The sequence below is a fragment of the Manis javanica genome, chromosome 8 (genome assembly GCF_040802235.1).
Source record: "Manis javanica isolate MJ-LG chromosome 8, MJ_LKY, whole genome shotgun sequence".
Taxonomy (NCBI): domain Eukaryota; kingdom Metazoa; phylum Chordata; class Mammalia; order Pholidota; family Manidae; genus Manis; species Manis javanica.
The window spans coordinates 558453-577799 of record NC_133163.1 but is presented as its reverse complement, the minus strand read 5'-3'; the positions used below and the strand labels follow the sequence as shown (position 1 = coordinate 577799).

The following is a 19347-nucleotide window of genomic DNA, read 5'->3' as shown; positions in this document are numbered from 1 at the left end:
TGAAAAAGAGAAGGACTGGGCCACGACTGAAGGAGCCTGCCTAAATTAAAAAAAATGTTGGATGCTGCCTGACAGACACATCTTTGTCCCAACTGCAACTAGAAGGCATCTAGTCAGCGAACACCATCAGCTCACCCACCTAAGGGAAACTCACTAGAAGCCCTCCTCAAAGAGCAGTACTAACCTGCCTTTGTAGCAGATGCAGTACAGATTTGAACTAAATCTCTCAACATTAGCTGGAAACTCCACACTGCATACTGGCCACAAAGTTCAGGGAAAGTGGAGTGAATAAACCACACCCTCAAAGGAACCCTAAGTTTTGCCAAGAAACTGGCCTCCCATGTCTGGACCTACTGCCCCCGGCTCTCCTGCATGCTCATTGCACACCTGGGACTCAAGGCCTTCCCCCTTTTGAATTAGTGTACAGACGCCCTCCTCTGTGTCTAGGAAGCCTCCCAGGGAACCTACAGCAGATAGGATATAAGAGAGTAAGAGACCAGCTCCAACCCTTAAGAGCCACCCTAAATCAGCTGCAGCAATATACCATAGAAAGAGCTCTGATCTCCTTATTGACCCCAGTACATTCCTTCCAGGCTGGGGACTCAGTCTGAGTCAGAGATTGAAAAAGGGACCCCCTCAAACCTCAGTGGACTGGGCCCCGCATTGTTGTTGTAACCACTCCTACTGCCCTCAAAATTACAGGCATCACTCCATGGGTCCATCATTTCAGGGTGAGAAGAGCCCATACTCTTAAGGGGACAAAGACACATCAGTAGAAAGCCCAGCCAGACCTCCAGATCCTCTCCACCTCCGCATCTGACGATCACCCTCTGACTAATGACAACCTGTGCTCCATGGATCCTGGCCCTAGCCAGAATGGAATCTCTCTTCCTGGGCATTAAACTCTCTGCTGCTGCTGCCCCCTCTGACTAAACTATTCCTCAAAAAGTTGCCCTTTCTATTGTTTTTTGGGTAATTGTTAAGTTGTTTTGCTGTGCTTACCTGTCTCTACTAGTTGAACTCAAGTCTCAGCCTGCATTTCCAAAGTACCTCTCTAGAATGTTTAACTGCACAGAAGTTATAAAGTGCATGGTCACCACCCAAGGGAGCTGCCCTCAGTGGCCCTACACCTTCAGCACCTGTCCTCTCACACTCAGATAAGCCAGCCTGAGTGTAATGCTCAGCTGCATAAGAATAAATTAGGACTGAAAAATACTGGGTGTTTTTTGGTAAGCACAGGCTTATCAAGAGTCTGAAGGGCTCATTTCAACCTGTACACACAAGGCCCATACAGACAAATGCATAAAAACATAATCATTTGTGTTTTTCACAAAGTACTCAGGTCGTTAATGAAAGAGTCATAAGGAAAAAAGTCCTAGCTCAAAGCAATTGAAAGTATAAATACAAGCCATTCTAACCCTATCATAAACCAAAATTATGATGCCCCTAAAATGAAGTCTTTAAAAGGGCATCAGGAGGGGGGGGTGATAAGGAAAATATGTGACACACCCATCAAGGTCAGCAGACTGCTTTTTTCCTCCGTTGGCAAAGCCCCCCAGCTCCCCCCTCCCCTCCTCCAGGCCCCTCCTCTGTCCTTCACATGCTGACATGCCACGTATCAAAATAACATAAATTCCTCCGCTTGCTTGTGTGCAGGGCTCAGACCTCGGGAGATGACTCCCCTCTGAGCCGCAGGTGTGAAATAAACCTCAGCACCCCAAGACCTCCGAGTGCCACATGGTTCTTCTGTCAGTGATCCAGTTCAGGTTTTCCAGTATTTTCTGTAACAATATTTTCTGTAACAATCTCTCCTCTGGGCCCCTCCTGGTCTGGCCTTTGATGGCACCCCAACCTGAGCCATGTTCTAGAACCTGACTTGCCTCTTTGTACTAAATTGTGCCCCCAAATCCAATTCCTGATACCCTCACCCACAGGAGCTCAGAATGTGACAGCACTTGAGACGGGTCTTCAAAGAGGTGATCAAATTACAGCGAGGTCCAGGGTGGCTGGAGTCCCCATAAGAAGAGGAGATGGGGATGCAGACAGGCACGGGGGATGGCTGAGTGAGCCCACGGGGCCGACAGCTGTGCACAGAGGAGAGAGGCCCCGGGACCCAGGCCTGCCCAGCCTGGACCTCAAGTCAGACATCAGGTGGGAGGGCACCCCGGTGAGCTGTCCAGGTGGCCTGCGTGGACTAGTACACACAGAACAGCGAGTGGCTTCGAGGTGTGGCCCGTATGGAAGCCTCCCCACCCAGCGCCCAGGCTAGGCCCTGCTCCCCATGCCAGCTTGTGCGTCACCTTCCTCTGCACCATGTCTGGCTGCCCTCCTCACCTAGGGGGATCCACAGGGACTGAGGGGCTGTGCCCTTGGCTGGGGAGGTGCGGCTGTGAGGGCTGGAGTCCAAGGGTGCAAAGCACCCTTGACCAATCTCCAGCAAAACCAAACACCCCAGCCAGTCATGGCTTTTTGAAGGGTTTGTTGTCCAAAGGAAAAGGAGTGAGGACAGGGAAGAGCTCCAGGAAGAAGGGAGGGGCTCCCAGGCTGGAACCGCGGTGCTGCCTTTGAGATCTGTGTAGTTGGGCACAGCCTGCGGTCCACTTGGGTCTGGCAAGGGGAGGGCCGGGGGTGGGACCCTGCCTGTGCTTCTGCTGCTGTTTTGTTCCTTCAGTTTTGCTTCGTTGTTATACTCCACAAATGAGGGAATCATTTGGTCCTTGCCTTTCTCCGCCTGGCTTACTTCACTGAGCATAATGTCCTCCAGCTCCATCCATGTTGTTGCAAATGGTAGGGTTTGTTTTCTTCTTATGGCTGAATAATATTCCACAGTGTATATGTACCACCTCTTCTTTATCCATTCACCTTAGGGTTTTCTACATATAAGATTGTATCACCTGAAAACAGATAATTTTACTTCTTCCTTTCAAATTTGGTTGCCTCTTATTTATCTTTCTAGCCCAATTTCTCTGGCTACAACTTCCAGGACTGAGTTGAATGGAAGTGGTGAAGACGAACATGCTTGCTTTGTTCCCCATCTCAGAGGAAACGCTTCCAGGCTCTCACCCTCGGCTGTGGTGCTCCCTGTGGTTTTGTCATGCATGACTTCTGTTATGTTGAGATAGGCTCCTTTTCCTGGTTTGTTGAGTGTTTTTTTGTTAAATCATGTAAGTATTTTGGATTTTGTCAAATATTTTTTTTCTGCTTCAGTTGAGTTGATCATGTGATTTTCCCTTTCCTTGTGTTGGTGTGGTATATTACATTGATCAGATTTTATATGTTGAAACATCCTTGCATTTCAGAAACAAATACCATTTGCTCATGATGTATAATCCCTTTAATATCTTGCTGAATTTGTTTTGCTAGTATTATGTTGAAGACTTCTGCATCAGTGTTCATAAGGGCTATTGGGCTGTAGTTTTATTTTCTTGCAGTGTCTTTTGCTTTGGTACCAGGGTTTTGCTGGCCTTGTAGAATAAGTTAACAAGTGTTCCCGCCTCTTCAATATTTATAAAAGTCTAGGATTGGTATTAGTCTTTAAGTTTGGTAGAATTCACCAGTGAAACCATTAGTTTCAGGGCTTTTGATTTTCAGAAGAATTTGAATCCTGTGTCAGTTTCCTTACTAGTTGTAGGTATATTCATATTTTCTTTTTGTTCATGATTTAGTCTTGTTAGTTTCTGTGTTCCCAGGAGTGTGTCCCCTCCATGTAGATCACCCAGTTTGTTTGTGCGCAGTTGCTCAGGGTAGTCTCTCCTGATCCCTCCAATTTCTGTAGCATTAGTAGTAATGTCCCCACTTTCATTACTGACTTTAGAAAATTGAGTCTTCTTTTTTTCATAGTCCATGTGGCAAAAGGCTTGTTACATTTGTTGATTTTTTGAAGAACCAAGTTTTGGTTTCATTTTTTTCTTGGATTTTCTCTATTGTTTTTCTATTTTTTTCACTTATCTCTGCTTTAATCTTCACTATGTCCTTCGTTTTTTAGCTTTGGTATTAGTTTGTCCTTTTCTAGCTCCTTAAGTACTGTTTTAGGTTGTTGATCTGAGATTTTATATTTTAATATAAGCATTCATGAATATAAATTTCCCCCTTAATGCTGCTTTTGCTGCATACCATAATAATTGGTATGTTGTGCTTTTATTTTCATTCATCTCTAAGTATTTTCTAATTTCCTTTGTGATTTCTTCTTTGATCTCTTTATTATTTAAGAGTATGCTGTTTAAGTTCCACAGAAAATTTGTATATTTTTCAGTTTCATTCTTGTTATTGATTACTAACTTCTTTCTTTTTTGATGAGAGAAGATACTTCATTTGAAGTATATCTTTTAAAATCTGGGACTTAATTTGTTGCCCAGCATATCCCACATGCACTTAAGGATGCATATTCTGTTACTGTTGGGTAGAGTGTTCTGTATATTTCTGTCAGATCTGGTGGGTTTATTGTTGAAGTCCTCTGTATCCTTATTTATCTCCTCTCTGATTACTCTATCCATTATTGTGAGTGGGGTATTTAAAACTTGAACTATTATTGTAGAACTGTCTATTTCTCTCTTCAATTCTGTTAGTTTTTCATCATATATTGAGATGGTCTGCGTTAGGTATGTAAATGTTTAAATTGTTATATATGCTTGTTTTTGCTTTCATTGCCCCTCATTTCCTGCATTCCTGATGTATTTTGTGTTTAGTTTATTTTCTGTAACTGTTGGTCCCCTACATGCCTCTGTCACACAGATAAGGGAGGAGACATGATGCGATATCAAAGATCTGAAAGGACCTGCCAGGGGACTCTAGGCTTAACTGCACAACAGTGGTGCTGAGAGGGCACCTCTCATATTTATTGATCAAATAGTTGTTAACAACAATAGAATTCTGTATAGGGGACTCAATACACAAATCATTAATCAATCTAAAGCCTAACTCACAACAGTCTCCAATCTTCTGAAACATAACAAACAAGTTCTTACATGGTGAACAAGTTCTTACATGTTGACCAATGCAAGGGCAGTTATATCACAGGAACTTTCGATTTTGATCACACATCATGACCTGCAAACAATCAAGTCAGGTATGATTATTAATTTGATTTTTATACCTGATTTATATGTGAATCCCACAGTAACAAAATGTGTTAGTTCTAATTTACTTTTGTACATGTTCTATAGCTTTGTTTTCTGTGGTTACCAGGGGAATTACATTTTATATCCTAAAGTTATATTCATGAATCTGGATTTATACCAGCCTATGTTCAACAGCAGGCAAAAATGCCTACCCCACCCCTAACAGTTGTTAATGTCACAAAGTTACACCTTTATACATTGTGTGCCCCAATACATGATCTAATGATTCCCTTACATATGTTGGTTTCTCTTCTCCAGTTTTATTGAGATATAGTTGACAAACAATATTGTATTAGTTTAGGTGCCACTAGTCATTTCAATTATGTAAAAAGCATGTGAAGTTACAAACCATTGTTATGGTAATCCTAACTTTAATATTACCCATGTATTTACCTTTGTTACGGTTTTTGTTCTTCATACTGCTTTGAGTTACTCTTGGTGCCCTATCCTGTCACCTTGCAGATGTCCTTTGAGCATATTTCTTGCAGGGCAAGTCTAGTGGCAATGAACTCCCTTTTTTTGTTTATCTAACAATGCCTTAATTTTCCCCTCAGTCTTGAAGGGCAGTTTTGTAAGATATCGAATTCTTGATTGACCATTTGTTCTTTGAGCACTTTGAATGTATTGGCTGACTGCTTTCCAAAGTTTCTGATGAGAAATATTCTTATGATCTTATGATAAACCCTTGTATGTGATGAGTTCTTTGTCTCTTCTTCTCTCAGTTGTCTCTGCTTATATTTGGCTTTTGAAATTTGACTATAATGTGTTTCAGTCTGTTTGAGTTCCTCTTGCCCAGAGTTCACTTAGCTTCTTGGATGTTTATATTCATATCTTTCATTAAATTTCAGAAGTTTTCAGCCCTTATTGCTTCAAATATTCTTCCTGCCCCTCTCTTTCTTCTTCTGGGACTCCCACAATGCATATATTGATCTGTTTGATGATGTCCCACAGATCACTCAGGCTCTATTCACTTTTCTTCAGTCTTTTTTCTTTCTGTTTCTTAGAGCTGAGAAATTCCACTATCCTCTGTTTCACTGATTCTTCTCAAAGAATCATCACTCAAATCTGCTTTGAACATTTCTGGTGAATTTTTCATTGCAGTCATTGTACTTTTTAGCTCCAAATTTTCTTTTTAGTTTCTTTTTAAGTTTTCTATCTCTTTTTGGTATTACCACTTTTTTCATACATAATTTTATTGACTTTCTTTAGTTCTCTGAGCATCTTTAAGACAGTTATTTCTAAGTCTTCATTTAGAAGATTTGCCATTAGGACTTTCTCAGGGACACTTTTTATTCACTTATCTATTGAATGGGCCATACTTTCCTGTGTTTTTGTATGCCTTGTGATTTTTCTTGTTGAAAACTGGACACTTGAATCTAAGAATGTGGTAACTCTGGAAACTGGATTCTTTCCCATCATATTTTTTGTCATTGTTTCTATTGTTTTTTTTCTTGATTTTAGAAGCTGTCTCTGTGCCAAGAGTAACATTAAAGTTTTCTCTGAGTTTTCTGAGCCTTTCTAGTTTTCCCTATATATGCATCTGCTTTTGAATGTGCTAGTCTTTGATATCTGGTTCCTAAAAGAGGAAACAGAGGCAAATGAAGGGGGAATGGTATTGATCTTTTAAGTTCCCTTGGAAATCCCTTCAATGAAGGGGGAGGGGCTTACAACAGTGGGGGAGGTGCTACAAAGGGACCACCTCCCCCTGCTTATGTACCTACCTCCATGATCAGAAGCAGCAATCAGTGGTCAGAGCACAGATTCCTATTTCAAAGAAAATGTCCTTTTTTCCCAGTCTTGCTCCCACATGCTGTGTGCAAATTGCCCTGGGAATGTGTGCACAGTCGCCTGCCATGGCACTGGCATGGTGGCCTGCATAGCTGCTACTGTGATAAGAGCTGAAACGGACCCAAATTAATCACAATTTACCATCCAGACTTTCTTTGGAAGTTGCAAGTCTTCACTAGACTCCAGAGTTTCAAATGACTACATCAGACAGATTCTGCAGTGCAATTGTTGTCTCGGTGGGGAGGCAGATTCCAGTTGCTTCCTACTCTGCCATTTTCCTAGAGTCTGCTTGTCTTCCCTGATTTTATCCGGCTTTTCGTCCCACCTTCCTGATGAGCCACCGCACTTTTGGGCCTCCAGCAGGCGTAGAGGAAGAGCCTTCCAGGTCCTCGTCACTGATGCCCCTTCAGAGCCTCTGGTCAGTGGCTTTTCTCTGTCTGACAGTCAGCAGACCCCTTCAGAGCTTTACTTTCCCAGCATCTCCCTCCATTGTACAAAGTCTAATCCCTAATACCCTTTATTTCCTTTCATTCATAGTGGTCCTGCACTCCTGGTAGAACCCCTAGTCGTCCAACTGATAATGATATATGTTTTTTCTGGTGTATACATAAAAAAGATCCATCTGGGGGTGAAATTACTTGGTGATAGATAATGAATTCATGTGAAAGCAATGCTAAACTGTTCCCCAAAGTGAGTTTTTCAATTTGATTTTCCAGCAGCAATGCACGAATGATTCTGTGGAACCACAGACGGAAACTTGGGTCATACTGCTTAATGTTGCCAATATCATTTTGCCAAATATTTTCTCATTCTGAATTTTTATTGACTGTTCATGAAATTGACATCTTCTTATATGGCTTTTGGCTTTCTGTACTTCTCTGAAATGTGTATTTATGTGTTTTGGCCATTTTTTTCTATTTGGTTGTTTGTCCTTTTCCTCCTCATGTGTTGTGGTCATTATTGGTAACATTCTTTGGTCAGCTGTAGATGTTGCAAATACGTTTTCCCAAGTTGTAACTTGTCTTCTGTTTTCTTTCAGGTATCTATTGATGGTCATCACCTTTTAATTTTAAAATACCCAAATTTATCAATAATTTCTTTTACAGTTTATGTTTGGCCTGAGTCATGTTGAGATTTGGCTCAGGTGCAGGCACAGCTCTACTCCTACCTACCCTGGCCTTCTGCACTGCCCCCTGTGCCTCTCTTACAACCAGCCCTTTTGTAAACGAGCCCTTCTTGAATGATCGTGAGACGTGGGTGGAAAGGGGTGCACGCTTTGCAGTATCTCTGTCTGTGAGAGACACGAGCGCAGTGGTAATTAGAAGAGCAGCGCCCACTGCGGGAAGCATAGAAACAGGGGAGCAGCTTGGCTGCTGGCGAGCGGAATTGAGGCACTGAAGAAAGAAAACTCAGGTCAGCACCCCCCTCCTGTTAACTTAAGGAAAGTAGTGAATATCATAAGCCTCTAGATGGCATTTAGAGAGGCCGCCACCTCCTGTGGCCAGAGGGCAAACAGGACTCACAGAGGGACCCTGACTCTAGGAGGAGTAGGATTACAGAGAAGGTAACTCAGAAGCCCAGGGTCTCCTCCACTCAGGGAAGGGCCTAAGAGTGAAGGTGTAGGACCCCACGGCCTGGGATGAAGTCCTTTGGGTGGCTGAGGTCTGGGATCATGCAGGAAACGGAAGTTTGGGCCCCTCATGGGGAGACCACTGACCAGCAGAATGCTGGCTGAGGTGGAGGGACACACAGAAAGGGGGTAACGGGAATCAACAAAACTAATGGCACCATCATCACAGTGTTACTAGGTTGTTCTAGTCTTTGCAAATGTGCAAAGCATTTCTTAATGCACATAATGTGGAATAACGTGTGTCTGTTTCACAAGGCCACGGATGAGTTAGCCGTCTGTTGCTGCTCTTTCCAAGGTCCGTGTATACCCAGGGGTTCAGGTTTATTGAGCACATTGTCCTAATTAAGTGCATCCTTGCTAATGTTTGCTTGTTCTCTTACTGAGAGGTAAGTGTTCATGTCTTCAACTGTAATTTTTGAATTTATATAATTCTTCCTGTTCTGTCTTTTTTTTTGTTTTTTATTTTTAAAACTATATTTTAGTTGTATACATGTTTAGAATGGCACCATCCTTCTCTATCTCTGTTAATGCTTTTTTCCTTAAAGTGTATTCTTCTGAGATTAATGTTACCATGGTAGCTTTCCTTCAGTTAAATGCACAGCATGGCTTTTACCATCCTTTACTTCCAACCTTTCTGAAGCCCGTTTTATATTTCTCTTTTGTAAACATCACTGAGTTATCTTAGTCAGCTTAATATTTAATATTAAAGATAAACTGTAAAACATATCGTATATATATAAACTAAAGCATTTAGGCCATTTATATTTGAGGTTATCCTGTTGGAGTCACTGAGCTTCTTGGGTGTGCAGATTCATGTATTTCATCAAATTTGGGGAGTTTCTGTCAATTACATAATCTATTATCTATTTGTATATGTGCCTCTGTATGTTGGAAAACATGAGTTCTAATGATGCATTCCATCCAATCCCAGCCCATAGGCGCCCTCCCAGTTTTCTCCCTTCGGGGATTTGTAACTCCATCCTGTCTGCTCTACTGCTCTCCGTGTACTTACTTGGTTGATCAGTTCCCTTGTGTGCAACCAACCTCCCTTTTCTGCCACTACTTCCCACCCAATGGATGCTTTTCTCTCTGACCCCAGGTTCTGAGATTCTAGCCTGCACCCTTGATCATGTGGAAGCCTCCTGACCTGCTTCCTACATCGGCCACCCTGCCCTGTGGGTGCTCTGAGCTCTGATCCGGCTCTGGGCCTGTGCATCTGCCCAGCCTCCACCACGTGCGTGTCCACCTTGATCTGCCCACCTAACAGCTTCAGGTCCAAGGTGCTCAGGAAGGAAAGTATATTCTGGGTTGGTAGCATCAGGCCAAAATTCATGTCCACTCAGAACCTATGAATGTGAGTGTACTTGCAAATAGGGTTTTTGCAGATGTAATTGAGTTACAGTGAGGCCATACTTGAGTGTGTGGGCCCTAAATCCAGTGTGACCACTGTCCCTATAAGAACAGGGAAATTCAGGCACAGAGAGAGACACAGGGCAGACAGCACGAGAGGACAGCGGCAGGGTCGGAGCGATGCATCTACAGGCCGAGGAAAGCCAAGGATCGCCAGCAACGCCGTGTGCTGAAGGGGCAGGAGGATCCTCCTCTGGAAGCTGTGGTGGGAGCCCGGCCCTGGGGACACCTTAATTTCAGGATTCTGGCTTCCAGAAAGGTGAGAGAATAGTTTTAAGCCATCCAGTTTATGGCACTTGGTTATGATAGTCCTAGGAAACTACAACTCGGGGGAGGATGGAGAGAAGGGCCAACTTCAGGTTTGAAGGGGAGTTTCTCTGGCCTGTCAATCATGCTGCAGCACCTCGGAGAGAGCTGAGAGCTGGCAATCTGTTCTCGCTGCTGCTGTTTCTGCTGTGACGTCTGCTGTGCGTGTTACTGTTTTGCTCCTTTGAGGATAATGGGACGTTCCTCCTTCCTTCAGCTCCTTTTAAGATATTTCCTTTTCCCTTAGTATCCAGTAGTTCTATCATGCATGGATAGATCTGACTCTCCTTGTGGTTTTTCTGCCTGAATCACTGGGTGGCATCTGTCCTTACTTTTGAAAGATTTCTAGAATGACCTCTTTGAAAATCTCTTCACTCTCACCTGGGCTTCTGGGACTGCAGGTGCCTACAAGTCGGACTCCGTGAGTGGGTCCCCCACTCAGTAGGGCCGCATGCTGCTGTTTCCCTCTTCTTCACTCAGGATATGTTCCTCTGGTCCCGCCCTGGTTCACCTACCCACTGGCTGTGTAATTCTGCTCCAACCCTGTCTACTGAGGTCCTAATGTCTGTAGTCGCACACTTCAGGCCTGGATTTCCTAATCAAATGTCTAGTATGTTGCACTTCATGTTTTTGAACTTCTGATGACATTTTCAGACTGTCTGTTAGGTCCGGCCTCCCGGCAGCACCGTTATTCGTGACGTCTGCACCTGGTGACCCCACAGCTGGGGCCCAGGGCCACCCTCGCTCTTCTGTGTCTCCTGGTTCTTCCTCGTGCGGTTCTGTCTCCTTCCATGTCTTGTTCTGTGTGATTTTGTGTCCCATAATTGTATTCAAAAGTGCGCAGTTGAGCACTTGAGCCTAAGGGGATGGGATGACTTCCCCCTGCCTGTGGCAGGTTCCTGGTGGCCCTCACGAAGTGGGGCCAGCCTGACCCCGGGGCAGGGGCTGCCCTCTTCAGGGGCCAGGCTGCTCCTCTGGGCACAGGTGCTTGGGGAGGGTGGTTCGCTCCATCGTTATTCCTGCAGTGGAGTCTGGGCTTCTGGCCCAACGTGCAGGCGCTTTTCCAGGGCCTTCCTTTTGGTGGGTCCTGGCCTCCACATCCCCCCCCAGCCCCGTACTGTTGTCAGCGTTGATGCTCAGTTTCTCAGCTGATTACTCCAGAGTCAGGAAAAGCCTTTGGGGGGCGGGGGGAAGTGGCTGCAAATGCCAGGTTTAAATCTGAATTTGTCTCCTTTTGGCTCTCAGCCCTGTAATTACTTACTGGTTTGTTAACTCTGTGCTGCATTTGAGAAGATTTTAGAAATATTTCTTCCATATTTTCTAGTATTTCTCAGTAGGAGGGTTGGTCCAAATTACTTGTACGCCCTTAACTGAAGCACACATCTTTTAACTCTATTATCTATCTATCTATCTATCTATCTATCTATCTATCTATCTATCTATCTATATCTATCTATCATCTATCTATCTATATCTATCATCTTTCTATCTTTCTATCTATCTATCATCTATCATCTATCTATCTATCTTATGTATATCTGTCTATCTATGTATTCATCATCTATTATCTATCTATCTATCATCTATCTATCTAATCATCTATCTCTCATCTTCCTATCTATCTATCTATCTATCTATCTATCTATCTATCTATCTATCTAATCTGTCTATCTTATCTATATCTATCTATCTTCTATTTATCTATCTTATCTATCTATCTATCCATCTATCCATCTATCTATCTATCTATCTATATCTATCTATCTATCTATCTATCTATCTATCTATCTATCTATCTATCTATCTCTATCATCTATCTATCTATCTATCATCTATCTATCTATCTATCTATCTATCTATCTATCTATCTATCATCTTATCTCTCTCTCTCTCTCTCTGTCTATCAATCTGCCATCTATCATCACCTGTCATATGTCTATCATATCAGTCTCTCTGTCATCCATGCATCCTCCATTCTCTGAAGAACCCTGACTAACACAGACCCTCGCTGATGTTAGATGCTTTAGCCACTCTCTCCTGGCTTTGTACTTTGAGACTTTATTCTCACAAATGTCTCATTTTTTTTCTGTAGGCAAACCTGTCAATCTCATTTTTAAAAGTTCCCAGCCTGGTGTGGTTTTGAGAAGCAGACCGTGACTGTTTTCCCATGAAGACGGTCACTGGTGTGGGTCACCCGCGGTGTCGCCCGCCTGCCCCTGTACGGCACTGAGGGCCGATGCCGCCTTCCTCTTTCTGTGCCCAGAGCTCTTTGAGGTCTTGTCCCAGCCATGCGTCCTTCTAGAACAAACTCGGCATGAATGGACATCGGGGCCCCGACTGGAGAACACAGCCTGGTTCTGCCCAGGTCCTGGGAGGCCTCAGTCCCAAGCCTTTGGGGACAGGACTGGCTCAGAACTTTTGCCCCCCCAAAAAACCAAGACAGGGCATCAGTTGGGCCCCATGCAGGTGGCTGGGCAGTGAATCCCACCCTGTGGGATCAGGCCTGTCAGCCTTGATTTAAGTGTGGGAGGGCATGTGTGTCCTGTTTATCACCATAGGGGAAACAGATGCTCCTGCCCTGAGAGGGGGCATCACAGTGGGTGAGGCTGCTGCCGCAGGGTGAGCTGCCAAGCGGGCAGGGGAAACGGCACCCAGCCCACATGGCAAAGGACTGAGCTGAGGCCTGGGGATGCCGTGTGGGCAAGACACACAAAACTCACGGAGGGACGTGGTGCCTGTCAGAGGCCCACCGGGGCTGTCAGTGCCTCCAGCAGGGAGTTCTGTACGCAGGCAGAGGTCAGCCGATGTTTCCTTAAGGCAGCAGGGGAGCCGTGTGAGAAGGCGGCCCACGGAGGCTCCGTTGAGGAGGCAGGACACCGAGGAGGGCTGGTGCAGGCGTTGCAGTGGCCCTCCTGCCCTGGTGCAGCAGCTTGGGCCCTAGGAGGGTGGCCGTGAATGTGCCTCATGGCACGCATTTTAGGCCCTTTTATAAATCTGCTTCCAGAAAGAAGCTCAACGCAGACCCCTGGACTCACCCAGGCAGCCACCATGCTTCGGGGAACCTCGGGCCATGGGCTGTGGTGCAGCAGCCCCACCCACCCTGCCTGGGGCCCACGGATGGGCTTCACAGCCCAAATCCCAGGGCACAGGGAAAAGCCGGGAGCCACTTCCCTGGGAAGCTGGGAGCAGCCGCGATCCCAGGGGGCTCTTCTGGGCGAGGCCGGGCTGGGGGCTGTGGCGTAGGTCAAGGCTGGAGTGTCCTTCAAGGCTCTGCAACCTGGTTGCACCAGCCAAGCCCTCCCTCCATCCCTTTAGCTGTGGTGGGTGCCAGACACCCAGAGTCCAGACTGGGAGGCAGGCAGATGCCAAAGGACAGGCAGGGACAGTTTGTCGTGGTGACAAGGGAGAGCAGCAGGGGTGGGCAGCCTTGAGGAGGGTGGTGTGGGCCCTGTCTGGGCCCCCGGCCCATGCCCGCTGGTCATGTGTGAGAGTTTTGGCCTCATCCTTGGTGTGATGGGAACCGCTCAGGGGGTCTGAGCCGGGTCTGCAGGGACACCATCAGGGTTTCGAAGGCCATAGCTGGAGGCTGGTGGGGAGGCAGGGGCAGCACATGGGGAGGACACACTGGCCCCTCATGATGTCGAGGTGTCTTCTGGGGTGCGTGCCAGGTGGTTGTTCACTGAGGTGCAGTGTGGGGGGTACATTTGGAAGGGGCGTGGCTTTGGGAACCTGAGGGGGGGCACATCTGGGACCCGGAATCGCATCTGGAGGCACTGGGCTCCCGTTCACGGGGAATGGTTCTCGAGCACCTACTGTGTGCAGGGCTCTTCTCTGTGTGGGGGTCTGTGGGGGCAATAGCAAACCCTGTTCTCCTGGGGGCAGCTTTGTCATGGAGGGGGAAGAAAGCACCCTCCCCGAGTAAGGGATCCATAGAATGTGCTGGAAGTTGCAGAGGAGGCTGGGGTGGGACAGAGGGCCAGGGTGCTGGGGACAGCTGGGGTCGGCCTCACGCGGGGCAGGGTGGGGCGAGGGAGGCAGCCTCCAGAGGGGGCCTGGGGGTGGAGGGAAGGAGGCCAGGTCCTGGCCATACTCCATGAGGGCCTGTGTGTGTGCAGCCCACGGTACGTGGGGCCCTTTGGGACTGTGGGGGGAGCTGAGGCCTCATCTCTGACCTCATGCAGGGGCATGGTGCCCTGGGCATGCTGACTGGCATGGGACTGGCTGGAGGGCTGGCCTGAGTGGGCACAGCTGCAAGGCCATGGAAGGTGAGGGCAGCGTAACTCCTGCTGGAGACTGGAGTGGGGGCCAACCAGGGAGGGGGTCTGCACGTCCAGCCCATGGTGAACACGATTCTGTGGAAAGCACGCAGTGATCCACAGTGGGAAGGCCCTCAGGTGGGTGGGAAGTACCAGTGGGGACCATCATGGGACAGGGCTCCTGAGCAGCCCACCCAGCCAACACTCAGTGCGGCCACCCTGTGTGTGGGGGGGTGCTGGCACGGGGACCGTGGGCCGTGGGCACAGGAGGCCAGGGTTGGAGCCACGGGCACTGGAAGCTCTTTATAGCTGTCTGATGAATGTAATAATGAAAAGCTGGCACGTTTTTGGTTTCATTCATTTCATTTTTCCACCATAATTCCTAATGCATTCTGCAAAGGCATTGGTCTATGACGAATTGGAAGTATTTAAAAGGGTGATGGTCCTTTGCCACAGATAACTTGAGAAAGCCTGTTGCCAACACACTGAAGGCGGTGGTAAGTGGTCTGGGGGCAGCCCAGGGCCAGAAACAGGATGGTGGCTGCACATGGACAGGGCTCCAACCAGGTGAGCCCCAGAGGGCGTCTGGCCCAGGCCTGGGCTCAGGGAAGTCTTCTCAGACAGCAGGAGAGTGTGGGGATGTGAGTGATCCGAGAAGCTGGATGAGGAGGTGGGGAGCTCCCTGGGGAGGGGGGGTAGAGCCCACCGGGCAGGTAAGAGAAACAACACCTCTCTGTGCATGTCACGCAAGGGGCAGACAGGGTGCTGCACACAGCCTGGAAACCCTGGGGCAGGGCCTGGGCTTTTTCCTTAGGGCAAACGGAAGCCAAGAAGAGAATTTAAGGGGGGGAGGCACGCTCGGAGTCGCTTTCAGCTCCAGCGTCCGGGTCACTTGCAGGTCCCACTCTATTCGCTGCTTTTATCTTGATCATGGAAGAAGGTTCTCTGCTTCTTAATGCCTTGTAAGCTTTGACTGCATGCTGGGCACTGTGCACAGACAGCGGAGCCTGAAGTAGACAGTGCCAGGGCCTTTCCTCGGGGTGGGCACGCCCTCTCCCCTGCCGGGCAGGGACAGCGAGGGGCCGAGCTTGTCTGTTCAGGACTGAGCAGGGCTGGGGGAGGAGAGTCGGCCTCAACTATGGATGGACGGACGTTTGGGGTGGGCTCAGGCCCCTCCCTCCAGGGGCTTTGAGGTCTAGGCCTCGTGTGGGGCTGGGGGCCTCTCAAGGCTTCCTTGCAGTGCCCCCAGGTACTGCTCACCCAGCCCAGCTCCTGTGCAGAAGGGTCAGTGTGTAGAGAGGGTTTGTTTGGGGCTCACCTGGGTTCCTGCCCCTCATGCCAGCTTGTGCAGGCAGCATCTGGGCTTATCCAATGTGCCCTCCATTTCACATAGATGCCCAGGCCTTTGTGCCCCTGTGCCTGGGATGGGGGCTCAAGTGGCCAGCGATCTCTTCTATCCCACGAACTTAGGTATTTGGGCCTGTCGAGTCCTCAGTGGAATCTAATACACAAGCTTTGTAGAGTTCGTCTAGCGCTGTACCTTGGTCTCAGGGTGCGTGGCTGTCTTTCACTGCCTTCTACATCCTGCCAGGAAGTTGGGCCTGATGAGTGTTTCCTCACCTTGGCTGCTGAGGAAGGATGGGGTGCAGGGGACAGAGCTGGCAGTGAGGGACAGTGGGGAGGCCACTCTGGTCATCCAGGGAGGCACTGGGGTGGGGCAAGAAGGTCTGGGATGCTGAGGGGTGAGAGTCACCTGTCTGTGATGGTGTCCAGAAAGGGCAGCGTCCCTTGGGTTCGTCTGTGGGCCCTAACAGGTGTGGCCCTCCCACGAGAAGGGGAGCACGGGGTGAGAGACAGAGGGGAGGGTGGAGCTGGGGCCCAGGGGCAGTACCAGGCCACACGGAAGGGCGTCGTGGTGGGCTGACTCTAGAACGGACAGGGAGGGGAAAGCCAGCAGACACAGGACGGGACAACCTGGGGGTCCCTGGAGGAGAGCAGCCAGGTTTCCCACAGGAATCAGAGCCAGGGCCGCAGGGGCAGCACACCTGGTGGGGAGAGCCTCTTGGGGCCAGGCACATGCCAGGGGAAAGGAGCGGCCCCGGCTGCCCTGCATGTGGCTAGAGGGGAGCCCATGTGATGGGTCAGGGCTGCCCTGAGGCTCAGCCCTGGGGTAGGCAGTGTGGGCCACAGCCTCCCAGAAGGGGACGTTCTCCCCACTTCCTCTGGGTGGCTAGGCCAAGTGTCCGGCAGCCTCTGTCCCCAGACTTTATGGCCCACGCAGGGAGGCATGGCAGACCCTGGAGGCCTAGAATCTACGCGCGGGACGGGACTCACCTCCCGAGCCCGTGTGCAGCTCAGAACACGTGGAAAGCACATGCTCGCCCCACACCCTGCGCAGGCTCAGGGCTGTCAGGCCAGGTGGCTCAGGCCCTCGTCCCCCGACCTGTGCCTGTGTGTGCCTCACCGCCAGCCTCCAGGCTCCAGCTGGTGCTGAGCACATTCCGGGGTGCCTCGTGCCCAACCACACCCGTGTAGGTGGCTGGCTGTGGGCCTGTGCAGCCAGGATGTGCAGGACTCTCCAGGTGTGGAACGTGGTGCGCCCAGGCTGGGCCGTGGGGTGCGCAGTGGAAACCAAGGATGGTCCACTCCGTGCTGACCCTCCAGCCAGGCGATGACAATGTCCGGGGGTGAGAAGGCGGACACCTCGCACAGGAGCCCAGAGGCTGCCCCTCGTGTGGTCAGGATGCGGACAGTGAGGCTGCTGGGTGCCGTGGCAGCTGCAGGGAGAAGCCGGTTGTGCGTGGGCTATCAGGGGCATCGGGAGAAGCCAGGTGGCCCTAGACACTGGGGGCCTCTGGGCCCTGGGAGAGCGGTGGCCAGAAGAGCTGCCGGGCTGGGCGTTGGGTGTGCAGGGCCCGGGCCACCCATCCCTGGGCCCTGGAGCCGGCCTCTCCGAGCTCTCTCAGCGCCACTGCCTCCACATGGGACGGCAGGTCAGGGTGGCTCAGCGTGCAGGTGAGGGGGCTCCTGTGGCCCACAAGGCCCGGGGCAGGGCCAGCTGGCTGCTCAGTCTCTGGGAGCCATTGTGGAATGGCCGCAGCTGTCCTTCCACCACAGCCCTGTGGGGCACTGCCCCGGCCACCAGCCAGGACATGCAGGCCTCTTGCAGCTCGTCCCCCAGCACCAGGCCGGTGACGGTGGCCTCAGTCTGGAGCCACAGGCCCTGCAGGAGAGGGGGCAGCAAGTAGATGCCAGGAGGGTGTGTGTGGTTCCGACACTGCCAGAGGAGAGCCAGCAGTTAGCGGGGTGTGCAGACCATCCTGGCCCAAGGGTGGGCTGGAGGTGGGGGTCCCACGGATGGTGAGTGATGCCCTGGCACCCTGGCTCTCGCAGGGTCCCCAGAGCAGAACGTGCCTTGGCTCCCTGCCACATCTCCAGGGCATCCTGTGGTTCTGTGAGGGTCCCCACGTGGGGCTCCGTGCCAAGCTCGTGTCTCAGCCCTCCACGGGGTCAGCCGAGCCCCAGTGTTGGCCATGGGCCCCCTTGTCTGCTGTGTTCCTCTGTGGGTGCCTGGGGTTCCCTGCTTGCAGAATCCGGCACGTCATAACACGTGCTCAGCGATGCCAGTCCAGGGCCCGCTCCTGACCCAGGTGTGCTGTGCACGCCCAGGATGTGTCACAGAGCAGCTTGAAGGAGGAAGTCTCAGGGGCAGGGGGGCGGGGTGGCGGGTGCTGACGTGGGGGCTCTTTACCTTGGGCCTGGGCAGCAGTGGGTGCTATGGTGGGGCCCGCTTAACCCTGCCTCACCCTGACATTGGAGCCCTAGCCTCCAGGCCTGAGACCAGGCAAGGCTTGCGGGGCGGTTATGGTCACCATGGAAACAGACACAGATTCCAGTACTGGGTGGGTGCCCTGCAGCGAGCCCCAGCGGCCTTAGAGCTGGTGAGGGGCAGGGGTTGGCAGGGTGTTGGGGTGCCGGCACGGTAGATGCGGATGACTCTGGCGGGTCTGTTTGGGGCCCCAGGAAGGCTGCGGAGGCAGAGACCAAACAGCAGTGGTCCCTGTTGTAAGGAGGCCGTGGGCTCAGCTGGATCACGTCCCACCGTTTTGTGCGAAGTCGGATTTGGCAGCAGCAAACTGAGCTAGTGTCCTGGGCGCCCCCATTGCTGCCCGTCCTGTGCCCTCCCTGAAGGTGCTTCATCCCGGGGCCTGGCTCACAGTGCCGGCCCTCTCCTGCTCTCTCTCCGCCACCTCTCCGTCCAGATGCCCGCTGCCACTGCTGTCCGGACCGCTCTGCTGCCGGGGGGCTGCTCCTGGCTGCACCGCGGTGCCCCTCAGCATGGCCCCACCTTCCCCTCTCAGGTCTGCCTCACTGCCATCGCCCTGGGCCTGGCCATGGACACTCCTTCCATGTGACGCGGCAGCACGAACCCTCCCTGTACGTCTGCCTCTCCGCATCGTGTGTCCTCCTGACTGGCTCATAAACTTCTGTCCCCACGGCCACACTCCACTCCCCGCCTGGCTGGGCTGCAGCTCCCCAGTGCCAACAGAGTGCCCTCGGGGCGGGTATGTGCCACCCTGTGCTCCCCCGGAGTCCCATGGCACACACAGCACAGGACTGGGCCAAGCCCTCAGGTGACGGGGCTCACTAGGAATAGAGGCAGAGTGACACTTGTGGGCTGAGACCCCGCTGATCACACCCGAGGACAAGCCTGCTTCCCTGCCCAGGCTGTGTTTGCAACGCTCGGCCTGGAACCCTCTCGGCTTGGCCCTCTTCCCTCATCAGGGGGACCGGCCCTGAGACCCTGGTCAGCAGGTGGGGCCTGGGCCTGCGTGGACCC

The 19347-nt window shown here is 50.5% G+C and overlaps 1 pseudogene; it reads right to left on the bottom strand.

The window, feature by feature from the left end:
* LOC118967143 (immunoglobulin heavy constant mu-like) overlaps nucleotides 1-19347 on the bottom strand; it is a 103852-nt pseudogene that overhangs the window by 27602 nt on the left and 56903 nt on the right.